The 17,595-nt window shown below is 34.5% G+C and overlaps 1 long non-coding RNA gene across 3 annotated transcripts in view; it reads right to left on the bottom strand.

Moving 5' to 3' along the window:
- LOC109552831 (uncharacterized) overlaps nt 1–17,595 on the bottom strand; it is a 137,714-nt gene that overhangs the window by 44,165 nt on the left and 75,954 nt on the right. For 2 of the 3 annotated variants that reach the window (XR_002179740.3, XR_004529244.2), the window contains exons 2-3: nt 5,250–5,362; nt 2,045–2,177 (exon numbers count right to left, since the gene is read on the bottom strand). This is a non-coding gene — a long non-coding RNA (uncharacterized lncRNA). The remainder of the gene's footprint in view (nt 1–2,044; nt 2,178–5,249; nt 5,363–17,595) is intronic. The other variant, XR_002179739.3, reaches the window with a different exon arrangement.

Here is a 17,595-nt window from a genome sequence, read left to right on the forward strand (position 1 = left end):
ACAATATAAGAATTATTAATTGTCAAACTTTTTTTTATATTTAATTAAAATAATTTATATTTTGTTTTTCTAAATTACTAATTTTGTAAATCTGTTTCATTTACTTTTTTCCATTTTTATTCACTTTTGAAGATGCTCACTCTCAGTACAAAGAAAGCTATCATATCTTCTCCATGTGGGGCATACGTGAAAAGTATTCACTGATGTTTGTTGGAAACAAATAGAACAAAGCATAAACTGGCAGTTAAGATCATGGACCATAGTACTGATCCATCTAAATCACAAATGCAAAAGACACATAATCCATTACATACAAAACTGCTTCCAATTTCTATTTGGAGAGTTTTTTGCATCAGAAAAATAACCTGTCTGTGCCTCTGTTTGCCTCACTGACAAATGAAAATCATAACAATGATGCAATAAGGTCATTCTGAAAATAAATTAGATAGTACACACAAAACAACAGTACTGACACAGAGAAGATGCTCAAAACCATTAGGAAGAAAAATAATTCACTGGTGTATTTTTAGTATCAGGTTTATAAATGGAGTTCTATGATCATTTCTTTAATGAAAGGTCCAGTGTACCTAGAGCCATCTTTTTCACAGACACAAGAACAGACGAAAATTAGACCAAAGACCAAAGTCAAGGAAGAAGATGCAAGGGATAAAGTACAGGGAACATTGCATTGTTTTCTGTAGTGCTAAGGGACTATAAGGAAAAGACACTAGTCTCTCATGGGTTACTATGAACATTTTACAAGCTCATTCTTAAGGCCTTGAAATCTTGTTTTCAACCTCACAATTTATGCCATGAATCTCAAAGATCATTAAAAATCAACCTAATCTTGGGTTTCATCTTCAATGCTCCCCTCCCGTTGCCCCCCACTCAGAATTTGCCAATGCAGAACAGCCTCTGCCTCTCTTCCTTCCTTTTGCTTTAGGTAATATGACAACGTATTAATTTTGTTTTCCTTTATTCCTTTCTCCTCCCACTATTCTTTCTCCTTCAATGTCCTTTTCCTCTTTTTTCATGCCTGTTTTGGACATTTTTCAAGATTTTTTTACACTAGATAAATGAAATGCTATATATGAAATACCAAAGCCAGGCTCTAATATATAAAAAGTGATCAAAAAATGTAAGTTCTTTTTGTTCTCATATGCTCTTCTTTTCCCAGTGATACCATCTGTGCTCATGGCTTTAATAATCAGTTCCACATAGATGAGGCTTACATTTCTGTCTTCTACTGACTTTTTCTCCTCAGATTTACTTCTCTTCCTACCTGGACCAGCTGTTAAACCTCAATTCTTCCTTTCCTTGCCCTTGTCCACATACCACTCCTCACAACTTCTGTGCAAGTCTTCCGACTTCTTGTGGTACTGGCTATATTTTGATCATTCATGAATTATCAGAGGTGACTTTCACTCTTTGTTTTCACCTATAAAAGTCACTAGGTCCTGGAGGATCTTAGTGTCTATCACACTCATGTTCTCTTCTAAATTCTCAACTTACTAGTTCAAAACTGTAAGCATTCAAAACTGGGCAATTGCTCACAGATGGAACAACTTCTCATTCCAAATCTATGCTTCTAAAATTTTGTTGCCATTAATACTACTTTAATCTTTCTATAAATGTGGCACGTTTCTTTGATTATGCCAATTCTTTTTTAAAAAACACTTTCAAAATTCTCCCAAATACAAACTCAATACCTTTTGTAGAATTTATCAGCTCATGTTTATAGACTTATTTTTGATAATTTTAATTCTTCCACTGCATTATAATAAAACTGTTATTAAGAGTTCCCTGGTTCTGCGTTGTTCTTTTTTACCCTGTATTTCCCTCCATGTGAGATTTTTTTCCCCAATCATCATCACTGATTGACATTGAACCTATAATTCAAGGCTTAGTGTATGTACCATTTACTTCAGTGAGTGACCTTATTTGATTCTCAGGCTTAGACAGCAGGGAACATTTATAACACAGCTTTTTGTTATTCACAGCTTCTACCACAACGCCTTCCACCTTGTAAGGAACTACTACCAACCTGATGAATGTAGGGACACGTCTGTCCTTCTTGGCTTCATGCAATTGTTATCCTGTGTGCTCTAGAATAAAGCCCATAAACATGTCTTTCATATTTCATTTCTCCACAGTTCCCAGGAATATACCAGAAACATCTAAAAGAAAGAGAAAGAATTTTATTTGATTGTTGGTTTTGAAGACAGCAGACAGTTACCTCTCACAGATAGAAATATGAAATGACAACTAGCTGTGGTCAGAATGAGCCATGCCCAGAGGTCTAATTTGAGTTATCAGAAATGCAATTTCAGGAACAGGAGCAAGAACCACTGTAACCACCACAAGATTTGAGCAAAATATGATAGGTCTTGCACTCATAATAGCCCAGCACTTGTGATAAAGAAAAATCTAAACAGAGGCCAAGAAGAGAAATGGTCAGAAGAGAGAAAAGAGTCACTTGGTGTTGCTGATGGAGGGTTTCTGAACTGTAGCTGGTGCTAAAAGGGGCTTAAACACTCACCTCTGCCCTTCAAGACCAGATTTACTAATATTTTTTCCGCAGCTGTAGAGATGAATGAGGTGAATGTACAGGGGGGAAAAAGATTTTCCTTTTCTGGCACACTTAATACAAATGCTACCACAATGCCTTGATAGTAATTTAGCGAAGTGTCTCCACCCACTCTTATCTTGGTGATAAGAGGCTTTTATGAGGTGATTGATATGGACTGCAGTATTTATTTTCTTAGTATTAATTTTTTTCATTCACTTCCTTTTTTATTCTCCTCGGGTAGTATTTAGTTCCTGATCAGTTCTACAGAAATACCAGCTTGAGAAATAGTTTACTGAAAATGAGTTTTAGCAAAAGTATTCCCTGGATCAAATCCCAGCCCCTTAATTAGGGTAATAATAAAGATAATGATAAACAAAATGAAAAGAATATATAAACAGAAATTATACCAGCTTCTATTTGTTGAACACTTACTTTGCATCAGTCACTGTGCTGAGGACTGTGTATTTTTTTTCTTATTTACTTTTTATTTCAGGCCTGTGAGGCAGGTGAGGAAACTTTAGCTCCAAAAAAAGTTTTGGCCCCAAACTGTGTGAGTGCAAAGCCCATATTCTTCATCCCTGGGGTTTGCCATTCTGACTCTACATTTGTCCCTTAATTAACTTTTCTGAACCTCAGTCACATTGTAAAGCACGGTCTAACCATAAATCTTGTTGTCATTCTGAATTTTGTGCATGGGATTTAAATTTAAGATATTTTACTCCATATTTGAGAATTTCTCAACTTTTTACCTCACTGTACTGTTTAGTCCTGGATTATATTTGATACTCATGAGCAATAACAAAAGTAAAATAAAATGCAAGTTATTGGCTCCAAAAAAAAGGTTACTTAACTGAACTTTTTAAAGCACTTAAGTAAACTTAAAACTTTCTAGGACCATATAAATATTCTATTAATATGTACTCATAAAGTTTACAAATTCAGAGAAAAAAATTTCTTTTGGAAGGGGAAGTTTCTCATTAGCAATATTTAGTCAGAATCATAATTTGAATTCTAAGACTAATTAAGACTGTTTTGGTAGTTAATTTCATGTGCCAACTTGCTTGAGCCTCAGTGCCCAGATATTTGGTCAAACATTACTCTGGGTGTTTCTGTGAGGGTGTTTTTGTATGATATTTACATTAAAAAACATGGACTTTGAGTAAAGCAGGTTGCCCTTCATTATGTAGGTGGGTCTCATTCAATCAGTTGAAGGCTTGACTCAACCAAAAGTGTGACCTCCACCCCATGACCTCCACCCATTACATGTGCAATGTAATCAGCAAATTACCTTTCTGATTTTACAGCAAACTGCCTTTGGACTTGAACCACAAGTCCTTCCTGAGTTTCCAGGCTGCTTTCCTCCCCCATCAGATTTTGCACTCACCAAGCCTCCAGAGTCACATGAGCCAGTTCCTTAAAAAAATCTCTCTCTCTCCCTCTCTCTCTCTCTCTCTCTCCTTCTCCATATATGTACAATATCTTGTTGGTTCTGTTCTGTTTCTCTGGAGAACCCTGACTAGTACAGGCTGTTGGAGCAACTTGAGGAAAAATTTCATGATTATTTTGAAATTTTGAAATGAAAAGTCTTATTGAATTAGAAATCATTTTGCATTACCATCAGAAATTTTGAGGTGATGCTGATCAATGAAAGAAAAGAAAGAGCTGTTAGGTTTAAGAAGAATTGAGTATAATAAGGACCATGTAAGTAGCTCAAGTTATCCAAATTCTGGTTAATGATGAGAAAGTCATTTTCATCAATATAAAAAGAGTGTTTAACACATCTCTGTCATTAGCTACTTTTTGTGAGACCAATGTTTCTTACAGATTGATCTGTCAAGATTTCAGAGAGGTCATCATTAAAAAGTCTTGATTAGAAATTTGGTGAAGCCACTTAAGACATAAATTTTAACATAAAAGTTGTAATCTGTTTACAGATTTAAAAATTTTAGTAGAAAAAATTTAAAATATTTTATTTGAAAGATTTATACAAGTAAAACTATTTAGTTTCTTCCCTAACACTTTGTATTTTATTTTTCTTATTGTAATTATGACCTAGATAAAATGTAATGATTTTTTTTAAAAGTCCAGTATCAGTGTAGACTCTTCAAATCCCTCCACTTCAGGGTATTCCTGTGAGCCACTTAAATATTATGATTTTAATGTGTTGTAACATTAAAAATGTTGGAAGCTGGGTTAAAAAAACCCTGGACTTTCTTCTAAAAGCAATAAAGAATCACTGAACTTTATAAAACCCAAAGGGCATTAGAGATTTGCCCATAATTCTGCTCACCACACTGTATCTAGGTGGCTTTGAGGTTTTATTCCAGGAAGTACTTTACATATGTTTCATGCTTCAAAAAGCTTTCAGATACAATAGCCTCATTGTAATGAACAAGAGGAAGCAAGATTAGATACGTGGAGACCTTTTGGAAGGTTGTTGTAATAACCCAGATGAGAGATGATGTAGTCTGAATCAGGGTAGTGACGGTGGTGATGGGGAAAGGTAGAAAGCTTTGGGAGATGTTTGCTAATTAGAATCAATAGGATTTCTAATTGATTTGATGTGAGGAGTTACAAACAAGGAGGGAGGAATCCAATTTCTGGCTTGAGTAACACAAATCGGCAACAGTCTATAAGAAGAGTTCCATATTACCTGACTGTGGTGTAGAATGACACTTACACTAGTCCTCACCTCCTTCATTCTCAGAGCTTGGTGGTGACCCTCAGGTCCTTTCTCAAAGAAATCAAGGAACAAACGAAGATCATTAGCTCTTTAATATTTTCTCCATTGACCTAAAAAGAATAAGAATAGTTTTTGACTTTCTCACAAATTCCCATAGATCTTCCCAGAATTCTGGATCACGTAGAGGGATTACCCTTTAAGACTATCAGAGATAAATGTAGGCAAATATATTGTGTTTCCGGATCTAAGCTGTATTTTACTTAAGTGAAAGCCTACCCCTTAATTATTCCCACCTACCTCCATCACATTTTGTATTGTGTTCAGTTAAGGAACTGGAGGGATCCACTGTGCCCTTGCGGATGCCCTCTTCAGGAAAGACAAAGATATTAGGTAGTCAGCAAAGAAGTAAATCAGAGCACATTCAAAATGTAGGGACATTGGAAACCACTTCCATCCCCTTTATTTTATAGGCAGGAGAATTGTGGCCCAGAGGTAAGGTACAACGGGCTGAGGCCAGAGGATGATACAGGACAGAAAGTGAAAGAAGTTTACTAGAAACATAAAAGTAACATAAAAGGGATTTAATAAGTCAGATCAATTCATCCATCTTAACAACTGCAATATTTCACCAAAGTTAAGACACCATCAGTTGTAAGGCATGAAAAAAACTACCAATTAAATTACAATAGGGCGCTAACATACCATCATTGTAAGATATATCCCAAATTCAGATTTGTTAGTATTAAAAATAAATAGTTGTCTTCAGATTGATAGGCCCCAAAAGCCAAGATGTCAAGAAAAATTTCTATAGTAGATGGTTGCATTTTTACCCTTCTTTTAAAAGTCAAGAGTCTTCTAAGCACTAAGATACACAATCAGAAATTGTATACAACTTAATCCTTTAAACATTCTAATATTTTCTTGTATTATAGAAAAATGAACTCACAAGTCTATGTTTGGGCTCATTCAGAATTTTAGTTACAAGAAAAAATTATAATGATAATGATAATTATATAAGTTTTCACATGCAATGACTATAAATTCTGCCATATTTTGGAAGGGGTCACAAACCACAGAAGTTCTGCAGTCTGCTTTATTTCAAAGTTTACAGCATCAGTTAGGACAAGTCTAAGTAACTCTGGAGGCACTTGGATGGTACAACATGCTCACTGATTTTTTATTTCGTAAGCATCTCTTTACACATGAGTCATTAGATGAATTTCTCGTTCTAAGTAAATGTAATGAATTATTATTGCCATAAAATTTTAAGTCAAAATTGGGAAATGAAAGCACATGCTCTATATTAGAAGAAAAAGGAAATAAGAAGGTATGGGGTGTGGTGAAATGCATACCCAAACAGGTAAATGTTATCCAGCCTTCTTAAGTCAGAAATTTTTTTTTTCATTAATTTATTTTTGGCTGTGTTGGGTCTTCGTTTCTGTGTGAGGGCTTTCTCTAGTTGCAGCGAGCGGGGTCCACTGCCACTCTTCATCACGGTGCGCGGGCCTCTCACTGTTGCGGTCTCTCTTGTTGCGGAGCACAGGCTCCAGACGCACAGGCTCAGTAGTTGTGGCTCACGGGCTTAGTTGCTCCGTGGCATGTGGGATCTTCCCAGACCAGGGTTCGAACCCGTGTCCTCTGCATTGGCAGGTAGATCCTCAACCACTGCGCCACCAGGGAAGCCCAGAATTTTCTTTTCTTTTGCAGTCAGATTCTTGCATGATATGTATGGAATAACTTTTTCAGGGGTGTAATTAGAAATGAAACATTAAACACACCTTCCTGCAACATGGCATGACTTCCACCTAAGAAAAGTAGCATAACACAGTGTAGGTTTTGCTTCAAGTAACCAGATCACGTGACTCTTCCAACAGCTTAATATGGTTGGGCAAAGCATATCTTAGATTTGTCATAAGAGATTATCATTTGTCTGCTCACCACACTGTGTCTAGGTGGTCTTTGGGTTTCAATGCTGAAAAGCATTCCTCTTATATTTCAGAATTTAAGAGCTTTTGCAAACATCAACCTCATTGCATTCTTAGGAGGAACATGTACTAAAACTCAGAAAATTATATAGATTTTTTTTTCTTTTAAATTTTTATTTAATTTATTTAAACTAAAAAAACACAAAACCGAAAACCAAAAACCAAAAAAAAACCCAACAACAACCCAGTTCACTCATTTCTCCCATCTCTCACTCCCTGCTTCTTGCAACCAACGATCTATTCTCTGTATCTATGAGCTTCTTTTTTTTTTTTTAGATTCCACATACAAGAGAAATCATAGAGTATTTGTCTTTCTCTTTCTGACTTATTTCGCTTAGCATAATGCTCTCAAAGTTCACCCATGTTGTTGCAAAAGGAAAGATTTCATTCTTTTTTATGGCTGAATAAGGTTCCACTGTATATATGTACCACAATTTTTTTATCCATTTATCCATCAATGGACACAGGTAGTTTCCAAATCTTGGCTATTGTAAATAATGCTACAATGAACATGGGGATGTATACATCTTTTCAAGTAGTGTTTTCACTGTCTTTGGATAAATACCCAGAAGTGGAATTGCTGGATTTATACAGCAATTCTATTTTTAATTTTTTGAGGAACCTCCATATTGCTTTCCATAGTGTTTGTAGCAATTTATATTTCCACCACCAGTGTACAAGGATCCCCTTTTCTCCACATCCTTGCCAACATTTGTTATTTGTGTTCTTTTTGATTATAGCCATTCTAATCATGTAAGGTGATAATCATGTAAGGTGTAAGGTGATATCTCATTGTGGTTTTGATTTGCATTTACCTGATGATTAGCGTTGCTGAGCATCTTTTCATGTACCTGTTGACCACTGCATTTCCTCTTTGGAAAAATGTCTATTCAGTTCTTCTGCCCATTTTTTAATAGGGTTGTTCGTTTGTTTTTGATGTTGAGTTGTATGAGCTATTTATAGATGTTGGCTATTAACCCCTTACCAGTCATATGAATTGCAAATATTTTCTCCCATTCAGTAGGTTGTCTTTTCATTTTGTTGATGGTTTCCTTTGCTGTGCAAAAGCTTTCATGTTTAATTAGGTTCCATTTGTTTATTTTTGCTTTTGTTTCTTTTGCTTTAGCAGACAGATTCAAAAAAATATTGCTACAATTTATGTCAAAGAGTGTTCTGCCTACATTTTCTTCTAAGAGATTTATGATTTCTGGTCTTACATTTAGGTCTTTAATTCATTTTGAGTTTATTATTGTATATGGGGTGAGAAAATGTTCTAATTTCATTTTTTACGTGTAGCTGTCCAGTTTTCCTAGCACCACTTATTGAAGAGACTGTCTTTTCTCCATTATATATCCTTGCCTCCTTTGTCATAGATTAATCGACCATAGGTTAGTAAATTTATTCCTGTGCTCTCTATTATGTACCATTGATCTATGTGTCTGTTTTTGTACCTGTACCATACTGTTTTGATTACTGTAGTTTTGCAGTACAGTATGAAGTCATGGAGTGTTATACCTCCAGCTTTATTCTTTTTTCTCAAAAGTGCTTTGGCTCTTCAGGGTCTTTTGTGGTTCCATATAAATTTTAGAATTATTATAATAATTATATATTATAATAATTATAATATAACAAATATAATAAGGAGTATTTTATTGAATTCTTTGGTCAATGAATGTTGGCAAACCCTGTGAGCTTCATGGTATAACCTAGAAGAGGGCAATGAGAAAACTGATGACCTGCAGAACTAGTCAGGCCCCTTTTTGATTGACTGGACTGAAAAACCATTCAGGTTTTATTATACTTCACACTCTGCCTCTTTCTTGGAGCCCTGGGGCATTTGTCATATTACAGTATTCACATGTGTATTCACTATTCACATTTTAAGATTCTGAAAAAGCAACAGCACTTCAAACCAACGCTCCAACTCAACAACTATTCTCAGTCATTGATGCCAGTGAAGGTTGGTTTATGGAGTGAGCTTAGAGTCTTTTACATCAATGTGTGTATATGAGAATCAAGACTAGTGGTCGTGGACAACTTTGAAACATCATATTTAGCAGTTTAATGACTTTAGAGTTTGTGTGGGTGTGTCATCTTAATTTTGGGGTATTTCAATTAACTTCAAAGAAAGGGATGAGATTTTTCAACCTATTGAAAGGAGACATGGGCTAAAGAGTTGAGAAACACATTTCCTATTTTATACGGGCATAGGATTAAGTCCAGTTATTTTCCAGTCTACAAGGGTGAGTGGAGATGGAGCACAGATTGTTGAAGTGTACGCAGTATTGCAGTTACAGCGAGAAAGGCTGAGCCAAGGTGAGGAAGGCTGAGCCACTCTGGCCTCCTGGCCATGCTTCTTAGGTCATTTTGGTCTCTAGTAGAGTATTGTTGCACGTCACACAGCTTCTCCTTTCATGTATTGAACTAATAATTCTAAAGGAATTTAATTAAAATAAATTAAATTCCTTTAGAAGTATTCAGTTGAAATAAATTAAATTTCTAAGTGCAGAATTATAAATACCACATTCATCTTGAATACTCACCATGCAGGCCACTTCATACTCAGGGCTATAGACAGTGCTCCTGAGCTTGGTCCTCAGGGAGCTCACTAGGAAACGTAGGACATGATGGAAATAAAGACCGAGACCTAGACAGGTACAAGTACAATACCATACCCTTGGCTCATGTAAAGTATATAATAGACCTGAAGCTGGAAGAAGTATTTGTTAAAATATACACTCACTTCTGGACTTCAGTAATAAGAAGAAAAGAGTGAAAGTATAGAGAATTGCTTCAACATATAGAAAGAGGCGTCAACAGGTTTTGCAAAAGGCTTGTAAGACAGTTTTTTAAAAGTATATTTTAGCTCATAAAGTTATTTTACATATGTTTATAGAGAAATATAAAAATAATTTTAGGTCAAATATTCATGGACAAATATATTTAATTAAGTGAGTATTTTATTATAATTTGGGCTGAAGATGATGTTATTTTAGTTTTTGTGAGTGACTGCAGGAATAACTTCAACCACTTACGGGATGATAGTAAGGAATAATCACAAATTATTGCAGATCTAATGGCATACAACTGATAGCATTTTCCAAACTTGTGACCTAAGCTATGTATCTGTGAGTGGCAGATAAGTATCTCACATTTTTACTTCAAAAGTTCTTCAGACAGAATAGTGTTTTTCAAGGGTCCTTAGCAGTAGAATCAGTAGTTAAAATCCATATCCTTTGTATCACACTATCAGGAAGAGAATAATTTATGGCTAGACATCCTGAACTGCAAGTCAGGTTCCTTCCAGACACATCTGTGAGCCAAATAAAAATGTAAAGAATTTCATTGTACTGTACATAATTTGATTGGGGAATAAATGGAAGATTTATTCCTAACGGTTTCTTTCTCTGTTCACACTTGACTATATAACATGGAATGGGAAGGAAGGTCTAGTTTTATAGTGTCCTGCTTACAATCATCAAAAGCAATGGTCTATATTTCCAAAAAAGGACAGTCATCACTCTTTCAGCTAATAGAGAAAACATTTAAAATTTTTATCTTAGAAATAAGCACTCCTACATGGCATGTTTCTTTCCCAATGAACGTCAGCATACTCTGTGTATTAGCCATCCTTGCTGTTGAGTAAAGAAATTGCAAAATTTCTCCCACATACTCTTAATCTTCACCACTACTTCAAAAGCAGAAGAGACGGCCAAGATAGCTTAATCTAGCAAGTATTGAAACAAACCCACCAGAAGAGAATCATTTAAAGTATAAAATAATTAAAAATAGTACTGAGGAAAGAAAGGAAAAATATTATACTGTCTGTTTTGGAATTTAAAACAAGATGGCAAATGACTTTTTAAAGTTGTTTATCTTGAGAATTATAGATTCGTTGGGAAGTTGGGAAGACAAAAGAAAGAAGTACCATGTCTTCTTCACTTAATTTCTCCAATAGTTACATCTTACATAACTGTAGCATTATATCAAAAACAGAAAAATTGACATTAGTACAATGTGTGTGTATAGCTCTATGACATTTTATCACATGTGTAGATTTGGGTAATGACCAACATAATCAAAATACAGAACTATGCCATCATTACAAAGATCTCTTTCCTCTCACTACCCTTTTAAAGCACTCTCCTACCACCATCTGTAATCTCTGACAACCACTAATTTGTTCTCCATCTCTATAATTTTGTCATCTCAAAAATGTTATACCAATGAAATCATACAATATGTGATGTTTAGACATTGTTTTTCACTCAGAATAATGCCCTTGAGATTCATCCAAGTTTTTGTATTATGAATAGTTCATTCCTTTTTATTGGAATAAATGTGCAGGACTGCAAGTGCTGGGTTGTATGATAAGCGTTATGTTTACTTTCTAAGAAAACTAAACTGTTTTCCAGAGTGGCTATACCATGTAACATTCTCACCAGTAATGTGTGTGAGATGCAGTTCCTCTGCATCCTCACCTGCATTTTGTACTGTCACTATTTTTACTATTTTTACTTTAGCTGTCCTAATAGGTGTGTGGTGCCACCTCATCATGGTATCATTAGCATTTTGCTAATGATATTGAACACATTTTCATATATTTCTTGCCATCTGTATATCTCCTCAAAGAGGCTAAGTCTATTTATTTTAACTATATTCATAGGATACCAAATGATATCACAGGATACCAAGTGATTTCTTTAAGTAATAGGTACATTTATTAATCAGATATATTAGGTTTCCTGCAGAGGGTCCTTTGTGACATAATCTCAGGAGTTGTATAGAATAAAGATTACAGTGCATATATGATCCTATAATTAATGACTATTGGTGAAGTTTAAGAAACACTTTCAAAACAGTAAAATGTACAAGTAATATGAAATTCCCCAAACAAAATGAAACAAATGAAGAAATTAAACCCTCAATGTTTTCCAAATAATTTAAAATAATAAGTAAGCATATAATTGTAAGAGAACACAAAGAAAATGTGTAAAGTAATATGTCTGAAAAAAACATTTTGTACAGAATAATATGATATAATGAATATATTCATAATAACTAAAAGATGATAAAAGATAATTATTTAATCTAATTACATTTCTATACAGGATTAATTTTTAAGTGCCTTTCTTTATCCTTGTTTTTACTTTTTATTAACAACACAAAGATAGGTACTAAAAAGTCTTAACACACAATGATAAGTAGACATCACAGGGAAATCAAATGTTGACATAATAGTTACTGAAACTATACTTTCGGTGTAGTTGATAATTCTCCTGAACAATTGAATTAACTTGGGTGAAAGTATTCATTCAACCAATATTTATTATGTACCACTGTATATCTTTATTAAGCTACTACTTCCAAGGTTCTTTGGATTCATGTATAAGTGAAACATATTCCCTGACTTTAAGAGACTTAAAATACAGTAGAGAGAAAAAGAATTATAAAAAGTTAAGTACACTGATATTTCCTTGATATTTTTAAAGAAAAAAAGTAATATTTTATTGTCCAAGATGGTTAATCCTCTGAACTTATAATAAAACTATTCTGAATATTTATTTAATAGTGTTCACTTATATGGTACTTTAATTACTAATTTATTCTAATTTAGAAACTTTTAAATTCATGAAGAAACAGCAAAATGAGGGAAAGATTAAGAGATGGTAGTTGAAAGCAACATTCTGTACTTAATAGTTATGAATTATAATATGTTTTTTTGATCTATAAATTTCTCCAAAAGATTTGATTTGGTTACAGCTAATGGGAATGCTATGTATATAATGTTGTATCCTATAAACATTTACACATTTTGATTATTTTATAACTAAATGCTTCTATAGATACTAGATTTTACATGTTATATAATGGTATGTTAGAATTCAAGATAGTATTGTAATATTAGAATTCATACATTAGACTGTGGATAGTCATTTCCCCCAAATTTGATGTGTTTTTCAGGCTGAAGGCCCCAAGAAAGAAAAAGTACATGCATAAAATAATAGTGTTCCCTATACGCCTGGAGGCATCTTACAGGAAAAGAATGAGAAGATTTGTTCCTAATTTTACTCAGGACCAAATACAAAGACATAGAAAAAAAAAAAAAAAAGATGCAATTTGGATACAAGATTTCTTGAGTGTTTCAAATTTGAAAGGGATAAATGATGCTAAACATATCCTCCAGTTTGAAAAATATCTGAAATAGAATTTTCCTTGTAGAGGTCTAATGAGCCAGGAAGACAGACTAGATTCCTTCTCAAGGTCACTCTAACCTTTAAAGAATCTATGTCTTCTCTTATGTAAGAACAGAACCTCCTCCTCTCCCACCTGGACCCTAATCAGGTGAGGTAATTGACATTCAGTGACTGCTTTCTTAATCCTAATACTATAATAAACAGTGCCATCTACTGACTAAATTATATTATTGACTACCTCCCACAAGTAGTAAAAACTTGTGGGATTATAAATCCTGAGAGATTTGTTATATTCATTTACATTAGTCACATGTTATACATACTTAACTTATAGCTATGGGGAGTGTAGATATAGTCTGTTTTGATCTTGTTTTTTTCTTAACAGATGAGAAGATTGAGATTCAAAAAGATCAATCAATTTGCCCAGAATTTTGACATAGCAGTTTTCAGTGAACACCATTGTGAACTGAACCCTGGGAATGGAAGGAAATTTAACACTTTGGAGATGGAAATCAATCTGTAAAGTTGTCCATCCATTAGGAAAAAAATCTGACAGATATGATTAATGACAAAAGTATAAAATCAATATGGCAAGGCAAGTTGGGAAACTGCTGATGTAAAGGTTTGGGAGAAGGAAATGCTCACATGTAGGCTTAAGTAAAAATAATGAAAGAGGAAATACTAAGTTAAGGCTATTTTGTTCCTTTCTTCTTAACAACAGAGAGTTGGAATTATTTGATGATTATTACAGAAGCTTGATTTGCCCTCACAGAAGCATGATATATAAAATGAACTCATTTTGCTACAAGACATTTCCCATCAATACCAACCTATAGCTCAAGAACTAAAATAAGTATAGACATAACTTTTAGATTTACGGCAATTAGGCTGAACAAAACAGAACCAACACAATGAATATTCTCCCATTTTTTCATTATTAAGAATTAAGCCATGTTTGGTTTGTATTTGTGCCCAAGACATGTTATTTCTCTATTAGATCACCTCTAAATATTAAATTCAAATGGACTCATAGTTTTATCCTTCATAGCATTTAAGTGCAGTGTTCATCTTCAAGCAAGGGACTTAAATATTTATGAAGTAGGTACTGGTGGAAGGATAGTCTACCTTCTCATTTAAGGTAATAAGTTAGGCAGGTTACAACAGATCCAGGTATTTTGTTGTTATTGTTTTTAGACTCATACAAGTTTATATAAAATGTGAGAATATTTTAAAAAATATACACCAAATTAAGGAACTTAGTGTTAATCAACAGCAAAATTAATCATATTAGAAAATATTTCCAATCGTAATAGTCAACTTTTATCCTGATATCTTCCATCTTTTAAACTTAGAAGAAACTAAAAGCACTGAAAACCCAGGTTTGACTTTAATTTGAGACCACGTGACCATTTAGGGTTTCAGAATGTGGCCTTCTTCGCTACCCATAACTCAACATTTTTCCATGAGTCAAACTAGAGTCTCCCAAAGAACCGGAATCCACCATAACTAAGATACGGATGGTAAGAACATAACAAAAGCACCCGAGAAAAGTGCTTTCAGAAGGGGTGTGCTGCCCTAAGGATATGCATGGCACTGAAAGTGATTTGGGGACTACAGACAGAGACTCGTGCTGAGGGCACATTGCAAGTCTCCACAAAGATGTCCTTTTGGCACAGGATGAGGATAGAACTCAGAACTGTTGACTGCAGCAACTGGAGCAAATCCTGAAACCACACAACCATTTAACAGAACACACAGATACTTGTTCTCTGTACATGTATATTGGGGTTTGGATAGGATTTCAAAATAGTTCACACTCAGCATCTTCTGTTTCCAAGATCTTATTTGATGACCCCTTCTCTTTCCATTATTTAATCAGAAGACATGGAAAATGTGACTCTTTCCATTTCACTTTTCTGTTTATCTCAGAATTAAGTTTTATGCTCTATTTGCCATCTATGCTGTTGAATTTGTGTTCTCTGCCCTTTTTAACCCTACATTGGCAGAAGCTTTAGACTCATTTAGATGATATTCATTTGCAAGTGACAGATGAAATCAGAATAATACAGTATGAACCAGTATGAACATGTTCCTACTTCTTGCTTTCTCTCTATTATGGTGAGCTTCTCCAATCCTCAGGCATCCAAAACTGAATGCGAGATTGAAGCATACACACATTTACAGAGAAAACAGTAACAACCAGTGCAGAATATTAACTCTGAGAAAGTAAGATGCTCCATTCATTCTCATTGTTTTACTGTTAACCACAAATGGGTCATAAGGCAATTTTAAAATTTAGAATGCACATACAATTTTCCATAAAAGCATAGTATTTGCCATTTTTCAGGACACACGACCAGGGTGATAGAAGTCCATTTTCAAAGTCTCAAATTCAGATAACAACTCCCTAATATATAGGCAGAAGAGTTTTTCCACCGTTAAATCTCTGAAGTTTTTTTTTTTTTAATAACAGCTAAATACTTAGTATATATTTGAAAATCTTGGTCCTTTAGTGAAAAAATCTCATTGAAGAGTGTGCCTATGTCATTCCAGAGAGAGTAGCAATAGCAACTGTCCATTCACGCAGGACACATGGCTCATGGTTTTAAAATCATTGACTGAGAGAAATTAGTCATTTTTCCCCCTACTTTATTCTTATTACTCCTAAAAGGTGATATTTTTACTAAATCCAAAGTCAAATATATAGGGGGAATCTGTTTAATTTTACATATGTGAAAATTCTGAGAGTGAGAGATGGGATTCTTAATGTGCTTGTTTTCCTTTAGGAATAACTTCTTTGCTAGACACATACTCTCTAATCATCTAGCAAATTAGCAAATGCAATTCATGAAAGTAATTCAAAGTGAAGTTAAAATATGTGCAACAATTATTTCCAGCTTATATACCAGGTGACTAAATGTGTGACATATAATAGGATCTCACTAATTATCTAAGCAGCAGACAGCAAAGCTCTAAAAAAGTAAATTCTCTACTTGATTCATGGCCCACAACTACAATTTTTTAGAGTAAATCTTGGAAGTTGTTGAAAATTACAACCAAGAACCTGCCACTAACCATGATAACAAACCAGGCCTGAGGAGTTTGGATTAGTTCTAATTCCCACTGATTTGGGAGAAGAAAAAATCCATGTCCTGCCCACCAGCGCCCCCTCTTAATTAATTACCTGCTAAAGTAGCCTGAGGAGGAAAGAACAAGGTCAGTTGCTGCTTCAGCCACCACAATTCTTTAGAGCCCAATCCAAGGAACTACCTGTATATCCAGGTCCACTATAGTTTTGAGAAAGATCTTGATAGAGATAGATTTTAACAATCTCTTCACTTCTGTCAAATGATAGATTTTAACAATCTCTTCACTTCTGTCAAATACAGCTTGGAAATAGGTTTCAAAATACAGAATCCAGTGCTTCCATCAGGATGCTTGTGCTCCTGTGTATCACCTCCACACGATCTCTCAGGTGGATATACCTGTTTCTGAGCATACCTGGGATGGAGTCATAGGCACACAAAGAAAGCCCATTAAGGGGAAATCTGACACCATTCAGAATAGGGCATCAGCTTAGGTTTTTCTCTCCTTAGTTCTTTAGTCTATCCATCTAAAACAGAGTCCTCATTTGAAGACCTGCCTAATTCCTGACATTTTCCCTTCTTCAGGCACTGTATCCTCTTCACATATTTCTCACTGCAATAGGAGGTCTTTTATAAATAGGATGAAAATGTAATTTAATATTTTTCCAGATGACTTTGGAGAGTGGACGGGAAAGATATTAATGATGACAACAGGATAATAAGAATAACCCAGGGCTGCACAAGCAAATCAGGATATATAGGCACTCATTATAAGCCTGTAGGGTTTTGGGAGAAGAAATGAAAACACTATGGTTGGGTCAAATGCTGCATGGTGGATACCTTCCTATTACTCAAAGCCCATTACTTCATGATTCTTTCTTGTCTTTCATTTTAAATGCTCCCTGGCAAAGGGATCATCTGCTATATCCAGCTATCAGTTTTTCAATTAATCTATCTCACATTTACCACAAGTACATTATACATACACTGTCCTACACGCATTAGGAAGATATAATAGGAATAATGAACATCGTAATACTGCTGATTTGTGAGAGTATTAAGGGTGTTCAAAACA

This window comes from Tursiops truncatus, chromosome 12 (genome assembly GCF_011762595.2).
Source record: "Tursiops truncatus isolate mTurTru1 chromosome 12, mTurTru1.mat.Y, whole genome shotgun sequence".
NCBI classification, from domain to species: Eukaryota; Metazoa; Chordata; class Mammalia; order Artiodactyla; family Delphinidae; genus Tursiops; species Tursiops truncatus.